We start from the raw sequence: 12,052 nt of genomic DNA, 5'->3' as shown, positions 1-12,052 counted from the left end.
GGCTAGTGACCAAACACAAACAAAAAAGGAGCCCCCTAGGTGGCTTAGCCTTCCGAGGCCCAGAGCAAGTGTACCTGGCTGCCCCTGACCCTGCCTGGTTTTGAGAATGGTTTCAACTGTGGAAAGACTGCATATGTAAGTTTTTTTTCCTTAAAATGTAAACTATGTTAACAGAAACATGTGCTGTTGAATTGTCATGTCTTAAAATACTGTATTTACAAGTGTTCTAATAAAAATAATTTCTAAATAAAGTTCAAATAAGTCAGGAACATGCATGCACACATATTATTATGTTTATTATTTATTAAATTTGTATACTGCCTGAGTCCTGTAGATCTCAGCGCAGTTCACAATATATAATCAAAATATAAAAAACACAAAATACATAATCAAAACAGGAACAAAGACAACCAAATAATCTCCACTTCCACAACGTACTTTAAAAGGGCATCAGATGTCAATCAGCCAAAGGCCTGGTTAAAGAGGAATCTTTTTGCCTGGTGCCTAAAGACGTATAAAAGTGGCCAGCCAAACCTCCCCGGGGAGAGCATTCCACAAACAGGGAGCCTCTGCAGAAAAGGCCCTTTCTCATGTTGCCATAAACAGTGCACATTAGATTATCATGGCCTTCCCAGAGGGCCCAGGTACTACCAAGTCAAAGCAATAGGATCCAGGAGCTATTGCCTTGTATATCACAACAGTTGCCCTTGAAGCTCAAACACATGATTATGTTCTCCTGCTTTAAGTTCTCCCAATTAACACTGTTCAATTTAATGAATATTTATTGTTCCACCAACTAAATATCAGGGATATTTACTTTCTCCCTCACTGAAACAGTAATTTTCTCAGCAGCTGCCAGCCCTTGCTTGTAGCATATTTTGGATCAGTCTTCAAGCAAGTGGTCTTGCTTAGTAGCCTGGTCCAGAGAACCAAAACAGAGATGCCTCTCTTGTCTAAGCAAACGTAAATATGCTATGCTTATTAACTAAATGGATCACATGGTTTGGGATTACACGTCTAGTTTGCGTAAAGCCTCCATTTAGTTACAACCGTTATGTTCTCATTGTAATAGCAACCAGTAATGTTTGCTCCAGTAATCTAAGCTTCAAAATAGAAATCCAATTTAAAACAAGTCCATTTTCTGGATAATTATTTAACTCAAGGCAATTTAAATATCACATTTCAAATACAGCCAATTGTGACATGATGCAATGCATTCTTTTTCCTATGTTGCTTCTGGGATTCCTTGTTCATCATAAGAACTATTACCACAATTCCTCTTCCCCAAAGCAGAAGAAAATTAAGGTTAGCTGTTAGGCATGTTTCCATCAGAAAAGAATGTCCTGGAGTCTTATAAACGTTGTTGATTCTTTAAAGAGAGAGAGAGAGAGAGAGAGAGAGAGAGAGAGAGAGAGATTGCACTTTCTCCAGCACCCTGGTTAAAGAGTTTTGATTAAAGCAACATCAGCCCTATCTCCCAAACACCCTCAATTCTATTCTTTTGACTCCTTTGTCACCATACTGGACAAAGCTATATTTTATTTTTTATTTTATTTTATTTTATTTTATATTTTATATTTTATTTTATATTTTATTTTAGATTTTATTTTAGATTTTATTTTAGATTTTAGATTTTATATTTTAGATTTTATTTTAGGAGCTACAGCCTTCTCAACCTGCAAATTCCAAGGTAAAAAGAGGCTGAATCGCTCCCTAGAGTCCACTGTGCTTCAGCAATTACCAGGTCATACCTAAAAGGAAGCTTTGCTTGACAATAAAGCATGGCTCATGACATCACCTTACTGCTGTTGCATAGCCCAAAATTTAGAAAACGTATCTCATTCCTCATGGTTATTAAGAAAATGTTACAAAGAGTGGCGGAGTTTAGAGCCATCAAGGTACAGTATCAACAGGAGTCTTGCTCTGACAACCAGAGTTAATTTTCCCTAGAAAATGATAGTGCAGTCCTTTAGAGTACTCCTTGCTGTACCATAGTTCCCAGAAGTCTCTACAAGGGGGGGGCAGGAAGCAGAGAGCTAGCTGTGTTAAGAAAGATACAAATTAGAACTGTTACAGAAAGAAAGACAGTAACAGTTCACTGCCTAAAGTGATTTCATAATTAAACAAAACTTAAACATGCAACAAAGAATTTCCAAAATTATTACACACCCACAAAAGATGGATTACGGAAGAAGCAAAGCAAAACAAAGCAGTGTATTTTTTTTATATACCGCACAAATTATGAAGTTAGATTTTTGTACTTAATGCCTTTTTAAGATTAAGAACTGCTATTAAAAATTATTATTTATTTACTAAAAAAAAGTTGTAAGTAATTACTAGTAAACTAAGTCCTTTTGAAGTACATGTTTAGAAAGTCTGCAGGGTCAATTTCATGTCAACTTTCACTGGAATACCTCAAGAAATTCATCTATTCTCCTGAAAGAGCAAAAAATTCAAACAGGAATTGACAGCTTGAAGCCAGCTGACAAAATGTGGCAAGTAATACTCTAAGATGCAGGTGCAGTTCCAATTGCAAGTGTTTATAAAGCTCTAAGCAAAAACAGGACACATCAGCTCCCACTCACAAATACTGGGTAGTACAGCAGTTAGCGTCAATGTACCTTATTTAAAAGTTACTCAAGTATCCTATTAAGCACATTCTATAATTCACATATTCAGAACTGATATGGACAATATTGCTATGTTCAATTCTGGCAGCATAACATACTATCAAGTCAAGGACCAGTATTAAGGATCTGCTGTGCTAGGTTGACCCCTAGGTCAGTCTGTCATAACAGGCAGTGTGTTAGCAGTGCAGGCATGCAAGACAAAATAAATGTTAAGAACAATATTTTGGGCAGTCACAAGTCAAATTTATTAACTCTTAAGTTATTTACTCCAGACTTGTAACCATAACCAACTTGAAAGGCTCTTAACAATTTTGAATCTTTGCCTGAAACCAAGAGCTCTGATAACCTTGGAAAACACACTTTGGTCTACTGTAGGGCTGGGCCATGGATTGACTAACTAAGGCCCGGGGGCCCAATCTGTGGACAGTCCGGGAATCAGCGTGTTTTTACATGAGTAGAATGTATCCTTTTATTTAAAATGCATCTTTGGGTTATTTCTGGGGCCTGCCTGGTGTTTTTACATGAGTAGAATGTGTGCTTTTATTTAAAATGCATCTCTGGGTTTTTTTGGAACATAGGAATTCGTTATTTCTTTTTCTTCTTCAAAATATAGTCCGGCCCCCCCACAAGGTCTGAGGGACAGTGGACCCGCCCCCTTCTGAAAAAGTTTGCTGATTCCTGGGCTGGGCGATATATCAATATATTATACAAAACTGGTTTGAAGTCCGTATTGTGGTAACAGTTTCATAATATTTGACATGGTGATCTATCGTGAATCACAATGTGTGCATGTACTATGTAACAAACAGTGATGTGGAGAAAGCTGGCCATCGCTTCGCTCATTATTCCTGCCACCCCTATTGCTTTGTACTATAAAATAGCAGTTGTAAAAGGGTAAAGGTATGTATCAGTTTTAGAACCCTAAGTAGTAGCATTTGCCAGGACATTACCTCGTTTGCCTTTACATAGTTCTATCCTTACACCAGACATTGTGATATATTGGTATATCGTTAGTCTACTGTTCAACAGATTGATCTTGTGAGAGCCCTCTCATGATATCTATTGATTTTATTTTTGGGATTGGTCCATGTTATTCCCATTGCATCCTGTGTCCTGTCTGAACTAGGAAAGATGGAAATGTGTGAATATCATCGCATGTGCACCTTAAACATTCAAGAGGCTGCCTCTCAGCTTCCTTTTCCTGTCCCACATTCCTTTATTTTCCCACAGTTCAGGTGTCTGATATTAGTACTGACCCCATTACAACTTAATGTCAGGTGCATTTTTGTAAATTCATTGTGAAAAATTTAAGATTATCATATATGCTTCAGCAATCATCTGTTTTAAAGATATGGTAAGAAACTTTTTTTTGTTTTCACTATAGCTACAAAATAGATCCATTTTGAAAACCTTAACACACTATTATAAAAACGGCAGTGCATTGAACTGAACATTGAAGCTTAAGTTCCAAATGCAACATTAATACACACCCTTCACAACCAGTTGCCAAGAAAAAATACAATAGGAATCTAAAGCTTTGAAAAGATGTGAAGCATTCTATCCTTATTTCAAATACAAAAAAAAAAAAAAACCATCTTCCAAGACAGAACTTTTAATCCATGCAGCCATGAAAGTGGGCCAAAAGTACTTAATCCCATTTAGCTTAGAAACACCCTCACACATGGCTAGAAATATTACTTTAATACATACATATTCACATTCTGAAAGGCTGCTGCTTCCTCCCATTTTCATTTTCTGCCTCCTGTACCTATAAGAGCAATTTTTATTTTTATTTTTCATGCAGCTATTTTTGTGCAAGAGCACTTCTACACAAAAGAGCTGTGTAAAAAATAATAATACCATAAATATGACTTAAGCAACAGCAGGTGAAAAAGGGTGGGCTGCATCCTTCCTATGGACTGATAGAAACAACATGGAAGTAGGGGTGAGGTAATAGATCGCATCCAGCAAAACGTCACCACCCTTCTAAAGCCTACCCGCAGAATGTGCTTCAGTGCACTCAGTCATGTAATGTGTGATTTTATGTTGGATTTTCTTCCCCTATTGGATTATTCAGAGACTGGGAATATTCAGATTTTGGGGGGGGGGGTACGGACTGCTACTTGGATGAAGAGGACATCATTTGGATTACACACACACACACACACACACACACACACACACACACACAGTTGAAATCCACATTATCTCCAGCATGGATGAGCCCTAAGTAAAGTAAACAGAGAACTGTTACCCCTTCAACTCTACACTAGAACAATGTCATATGAACTTTTGACATGCACAGTTGACCTGTGACGATCTCTGCCACTAAGAGTAGCACTGATTGTACAATTTGGGGGTTTTTTAAGTGAGACCAACAGATAGACAATTCTCAAAAATGCAGACAACTCAGTTTATCTACTTTAATGCTTTGGATTATCACCAATATTTTAGTACAGGTGTAAATGGCAGAGAAAGGCGCAATACAGCACTAAACCAGTGGGATTTCTTTATAGAATTTATATCTTCTTTTCACTATATGTCTCAAAGTGGCTTACAGAAAATAACAAAACATACAAAAAACAAAATTAAAAACACAGATTAAAACATCAGTAGACAGAAACATTAGAGCAACTCCAAGTTAATTGTGTATAGCACAGTAGCCTAAAGTCACAATCCTGTGGATGTTTACCTGATAATGAAATTCATTGAACTCAGTGGGTGTTACCACCAAGAAGACATGTACATAACTGAGCTAAAGGGGCAAGGTCCCAGTGATCAACAGTTTTGACTTGGGTGCCAAGACCACCCAAAATATCAAGATCGCTGATATGCTCTATCGGTGTGCAAAATCCATGTCAAGTTAGGATCAGGCCAATAGCAAACTGAGTATCTAACCTGACAAATAATTCCATTTGGACTGAGAACAGGGCTACAGACCAGTTTATATGTTACAACTGCCAGTTCTGCACCAGCAACAGATGGCCTTGCAAATGTCAGCTTTTCCTAGATTCGGTACAAAACCTATACATCCACTTTGCAAATATACCCTACAAGAGCTGCTAACAATGTTGTACTACCACACAACTGCACGTACCTGTATGGCACATCAGTGGCCGGAAAAAAAGGAAGGAGTGGGAACAATCACTCTCTTCAAAACAAAGACTTCCTAACCTGACTGGGGAGGCGATTCTTACCCCTCATAAGCAGCTGCTACATTAACAAGGATCTAAGCCTACATTTTAGTCATGTTATAGGAACTCTCATCAGTTTATAGTATGAAAAATAATTATTAAAAAGTGTGACCACTATGAGCTAGTGTCAGTCAGTCACCAGTACTCCAAATATTGATAATTACAGCTGTTTTAACCTCTAATTACAGCTGTTTTAACCTTCCTAAACTGTGGTCCATGAGTATCTGTGAAGAATGGTGGGAGCAGCAGCAGCTCCATCATTCTAGGAAACTGGTGGTCCATTTGGAAGGTTAGTGGGACACACTAGAAGTGATGGGGCAGCAGAAACTTGAACAGAGTGGAAAGGATTGGAAATCAGAAAGACAGAGCATGAGACAAATCCATATCAATGTTTTTCTGTGTATTTATTGATTTAACCTCTATTGTATTTTTATGCTCTCATTATAATTGCTAACTATTTGATTGCTAGAATAAACAAAGGCAATAACAGGAAACTGTCTAGAACCTGGCAGAATAATCCCATTAGGACATACTTTTGCTTCTGGATTCCATTAAGTAGTTTATACCCATGTACAAAATGATGCTACAAAGTTGAAATATTTTAGTATTTCAGATAAAAAGGGTCACTCAATATTGTCATTGGCCTTTTCTGCATATTGGAACAGCATCACCATTTCCTCTTCCTTACTGCATGCAGAATCTAAAAAACATATATTATTTCTCATTTTCCTCTTCCATACGAAGCCTACTTGATTGCTGTTTCTGTATATGTATTTGTGTATAATACCATTCGCTATTCTTGATAATGTATCAATAAAAATCTTATACTAGAGGTTTAAGTGATAAATTGGCATGAGGTAACTCATAAGTATTTTCCCTCTTTAGGAATTGTCACAATAGTAGTATCTAGTCATGTTTCAGGTATAATGTACTGTTCCTCAATAGTTCACTAACTGATTTCAATGCCTAGTTTGACTAATATAGAGGAAAAGATTTTGTAATAACTTGCTGTGAAGCCATCTGGATCAAGCATTTGATTTCTTTTGGCATTAAGCAGGGCATGTGCATGTATGTGTGCAAATCTGTTCATGGAAAAACTTGGACATCTTCAAACAGCTTATTAGCAAACAACTTATATGGTGGCAATACATTGATGGCATCTTTATGGTTTAGACCAGGGGTCTGCAACCTTTAAGACAAAAAGAGCCACTTGGACCCGTTTCCGAAGGAAAAAAAACTGGGAGCCGCAAAACTCGTCATTATAAAAATAACTTTTTTGTCACTTTTTTATTATTTCTTTGTTTGACCCCTCAGAATTACTCCTCCTCATAGAAATAAACGTTAAATTAACAAGTTAACTTTTTATGTGTGTGTTCTTCACTCCCCTTCAAAACAGTGACCAGCGTACATGCCCCCTTTCAATGCAGTGACCAGCGTACATGCCCCTTACAATGTAGCGGGCGGGAAGGTGACGTCGGGACGGTGCGTGACTAACGCACGCAGCGCCCCCATGCGACGTCACAGCCAGTACAGCACCCGCCACAGTGGGGAGTGTCTGGGCGCACAATGCACCTCCTCCCCTCGCTAGTATCCGCCCCGGAGCCGCGGCAAAGGTGTAAAAGAGCCACATGCGGCTCCGGAGCCGCAGGTTGCAGACCTCTGGTTTAGACCAATGGTAAAAAGGGCCTTAGGACAATTAAAAAAAAAACAACTACATCAATTCTATACACCTAACTATCAACTTAACCTTCAGCAGCAACACTGAAAATCCAGACATCCCTTACTCTGGATGTCCTTCTCACCATTAAGAACAACAAAATAATCACTAAACTCTGAAACAAACCCAGTAATGTCAAAAAATACCTATACCAGGAACGATGCTAAGCAAAACATTTTTTTTAAATTGTCTACAGCTTGGCTCTCAGAATCAAGCACACTTGCAACAACAAACAACAATATCTAAGAAGGATCAGCGGACACATTCTGCCTAGAGGATATTCTCTTCTTGTAATTGATTTCTTTCTTGTAATTGTAATTGCAGCATCCACTAGGCCTCCATCCTGTCTAGAAAAAACCTCCTCCATCAAAGTAGGTGTCAATAAACAATGAACAACACGTCCTATTTGTGGTAGCTGGGAGACGCTAGATGGAAATCTATCACCTGGCTATCAGAGAACGCTACCCATTGTTGGCAAACTCTGAATGTCTTGCTGAAGCTGTTAACAAGCCTCCTATTAAAGCAATTCACCAGCCTCCAAGTCTTCACAAACTATTACTGAGAGCTCTACTTCTGTCACCTATCATAATTCTAAATTTTGTCCTTGTAATTCCAATTCCTGTAAAACCTGTGGAGCTGGATAGGTTAACACAGAAGGGAATTTTACATGCTCCTCCTTAAACGGTGGGAGTGAGATAGATTGTTTATTATGTAATCACAAATGTGCCCCTTAACTAAGAATTTTGCAGTGGGAGACCAACTGGATCGTCAGTCTTTGTGACAGGTTTTTAGGATATGATGAGAGGCAGCAAAGGAAGTACAGTCTGAAGTGGGATCTCAATATCCAGTTAAAAGTAGAGGAAGCTCTACTCAGTGAACAGATTATTAGAAATAGACTACTGTAGGGGTTGGAAACCTAAGGCCCATGGGCCATAAGCGGCCCATGGGGGTCATTTAACTGGCCCATGAGCCACCCCTGAACCAAGCTGCCCGCTTGGCAAGTCCCCGTGCACTGCGCTAAACTGGCGCAGCACAGTGACTCGCTTCCACGTCGCCACAAATCGCGTCTGTGCATGCGCATATGCCGGAAATTGTGTCTGCGCAGATGCAGACGCCGGAAATCATGGGCGTGTGCGCAATCCCGCCCACAAAGGGATCTCTGCTGGAGTGAACCAGCCCAGGTGAGGTAAACCTTGCCGACCCCTGGACTACTGGGAACAGAGAACTATGATCCACAGCCCATCTATTTTAATATTGTGCAATATGCAGGTATTATTTATTCAAACAACTTGCCTTACAAGTCAAGCCATCATCCTATGTGATGGTTTGATGCAAACTGTATACAGGCAAGACGTGATCTTTGCATACTGAGCAGGCAAGTTTGCTAAAGCAGAGCTACTCCTCAGTTTCTCCTGCTTCAGTTGACATATGGGGTGGAAATCTGGGGCATTTTGGGACCCATTCATTTCTATGGTAGTACCCAATAGATTTATTTGTACATAACTGGTCTCCTACCAGGAACGCCCACAGCTCCCCTGTGGGAAGAAGCTGGAGTAATGCCAATTTTATATTTCATTTTCAGGGTAATTGTCTCTTATTTTTAAAAAATGAGATAAACAATAAATGAACTGGTTAAAATTGCGTATAATAGAGCAGTCTCAGTCATCCTCCACAAATACCTGGACAGCTAATAGTTAAAGAATGAGGACACATGGACTAGGCCCAGTGCCTTTTTTGCTGCTGAAATCCAACTTAGCCATTACAATATTAAAGTGTAGCTCCAATACCTGTTTACAGAAAAGAACATGAATGCCATTACTTTATCCAGATTTTCTGATACTTTCCCTACCTTAAACTCACGCCACAGGGAAGAGAAAATACTTGCCTGAAGTAAATCCACATTTTCTCTGCAAAGTACTTTCAGGCCCACATTTTCAGACTATGAAGCCAATTGCCTGGAAGGGAGATTTAAGAAAATCCCCAGAGATCAGTGTTTTTGCATATGCAGTAGCCCTTGGATAGAGGATACCACACACTATATGTATACTGTAAACTGTATAAAATAACTAAGCAAAGATAGAGAAAACTTTAGTGGTGGCTGATGTCCTCAGTGGTATGGATAAGATTTAATATGGGTTTTCCAGTACAGATAGGTCTGTAATGTTTAATACAGCTAAATTCACAGTGAAGGCTACCCAACTTAGACAAGGTCATGTGGCCTCTCTTGGGAACAAATATTTTCTTTTTAAGTATGTCTTAATTATTGTATAGGTCAAGAATTTACTGTTATGCATAATTATTATGAATATTTTATGCTCATGTTTCTTTTTGGGTAACATCTGTATTTGGTTGCCTCTTTAATCAATTTGGTTCTGTATCACCTGTGTGTATTTCATGGAGGCAGTTACCTTCGATAGCACCAGGATAGGTAGGACACAGTACATCACCTGCCAGCCCTGCAATCTATATTAAGGGACCCCTGACCATTAGGTCCAGTCGTGACCGACTCTGGGGTTGTGGCACTCATCTCGCTTTATTGGCCAAGGGAGTCAGCGTACAGCTTCCGGGTCATGTGGCCAGCATGACTAAGCCGCTTCTGGCAAACCAGAGCAGCGCACGGAAACGCCGTTTACCTTCCCGCCGGAGCAGTACCTATTTATCTACTTGCACTTTGACATGCTTTCGAACTGCTAGGTTGGCAGGAGCAGGGACCGAGCAACAGGAGCTCACCCCGTCGCGGGGATTCGAACTGCCGACCTTCTGATCAGCAAGTCCTAGGCTCTGTGGTTTAACCCACAGCGCCACCCGCGTTACCAAGTACAAAAACCAGGATGTCATATTCAGTATGTAGGTATAACTACAACTGACCTTTGCAAACACTTTACAAACCATAAATATGCAATTTTATTCAATTAAGCGGAACAACCAATTGATAAAACATTTTAGTTCTGAGAACCATATTCTGTCTGATGTATCAATAACTACAACAGAGTTATCAACTGAACGTACAATGTTAGCAAAGAAGAAAAACTTCTGGTTGTGCACAATGGACACAGTATTACCACACTGTTTCAACCTGGATGATAGTACCAACATCACTTAGCTTCAGCAAATGAAGTCCCTCTGAACTTTCCATCTTCAAAGCTCTGTCACTGCCACCTTGGCAACAGTAGCCTCCCATTTTTATCAGAGCAGTTGACAAAGGTTGAAGCTGAAATGTTTTGCCACATCAATGAAATCTGTCTAGTTATTCATAAATATATATGCCTTCTAACATTTTTTTCCCTGAAAGTATTTCATGCCAACCTTCAATTGTTGAATCGTGGTGTCTTAATTATTTTTAATAATTGTGGCTTCTTAGTTTATTTTTAATAATTAGACTACTTTCTCTTTGTTTTGTTTAACACAATGCCCCAACACCTTGCTATCCTAATTCCTCTAATGCTTCTCCCAATGATTTTCTGTGCTGTGATACCATACAACAAAGAACAAGCAATCACATGCTAATAATCACTGCCCTACTATCCCAGCAGGGTGACAAAAGGGTAGAAAGATTCATGGAATTGGAGCACCAATATTGGAGGAGCCATTCACGGACACTTGCGAGCAGTACAAGAATCACAGCATAGGGAAGCAGCTTCCAACTCCCATGGGTACATGTGAATGAGGTCAAGGTCACCTTTGCTACTTGTTTCAAAGGTTACAATAAAGACAACAGCTCTGGCAGCTTAGAGGAACAGAACACTCATAAATCTGAATCTATTTCATCCAAATGCATGAAGTAAACTGGAAAGGGGGTGGGTGTACAAATGAAGGTGGGGGGGACTGAGGGGGATTGACTATCCAATATCCTTTTATTTTCAGTCAAAACTTCAGTTTTTGCACAAGTTTAGACTTCAACAGTGATGGTGCGACCACAGTTCAACCTACATCAGAAAATCAGAAGAATTCTAAGAGAAATTCCCTCATCTGTATCCTAAGAAGCCCCAGTGCTCTGAACATTTGTGACATGCCTTCCATTAATCTTCAAGCAATGTAACATGACCAAAAATGAAACAAATGAAAGCAGGAGAACTAGGCTTTCAGCTGTCACATTCACCAGAATTGACAGCCACTATAGGCTGAACGTGACAAGTCATTGCCGGTTCAATTGCTGATATCCAACCAAGAAAATCCATACTTTCATTGTATCCTGTAAATATCCCTTGTGGCATCTATACCCACAAATATTTATTCAGAACATTCCTGTATAAAAATGTTCTTTATAAGTATCCAACAAAAATCATTACAAGGCTTTTGAACTCCAAATACAAATAGACAAAATCTAAGTGGCGGATTTACTGATCTTTAAGTGTAGCATGTTAAAAAAAGGAGCATTCGGTTTTTTAAAAAAACACAGAAGCGAGGGAAACAAAGCACATACTAACTTATTCAAGACTACTGTGGAAGAACTACTAATAATTTCAGTTCACTACATAGTGGGCGTAGGAATAAGACTTCCTTGGTGAGGC

At 39.2% G+C, this 12,052-nt stretch overlaps 1 protein-coding gene across 9 annotated transcripts in view; it reads right to left on the bottom strand.

Annotated features, from left to right (window-relative positions):
- Nucleotides 1-12,052, bottom strand: part of MEF2A (myocyte enhancer factor 2A) — a 91,405-nt gene that overhangs the window by 72,512 nt on the left and 6,841 nt on the right. The window contains exon 2 of one of the 9 annotated variants that reach the window (XM_080980424.1): nucleotides 9,427-9,496. The exons of 7 other annotated variants lie outside the window; for them this stretch is intronic. The gene's annotated coding sequence lies outside the window, so the exon portion shown is untranslated. Of the gene's footprint in view, nucleotides 1-4,340; nucleotides 4,363-9,426; nucleotides 9,497-12,052 lie in introns of those variants that run through there. One more of the 9 variants, XM_080980425.1, reaches the window with a different exon arrangement.

This window comes from Podarcis pityusensis (genome assembly GCF_964106645.2).
Source record: "Podarcis pityusensis genome assembly, chromosome: 14".
Lineage (NCBI taxonomy): Eukaryota > Metazoa > Chordata > Lepidosauria > Squamata > Lacertidae > Podarcis > Podarcis pityusensis.
Note: the sequence above shows the minus strand (reverse complement) of the source record. Positions and strands in the feature narration are given on the sequence as shown.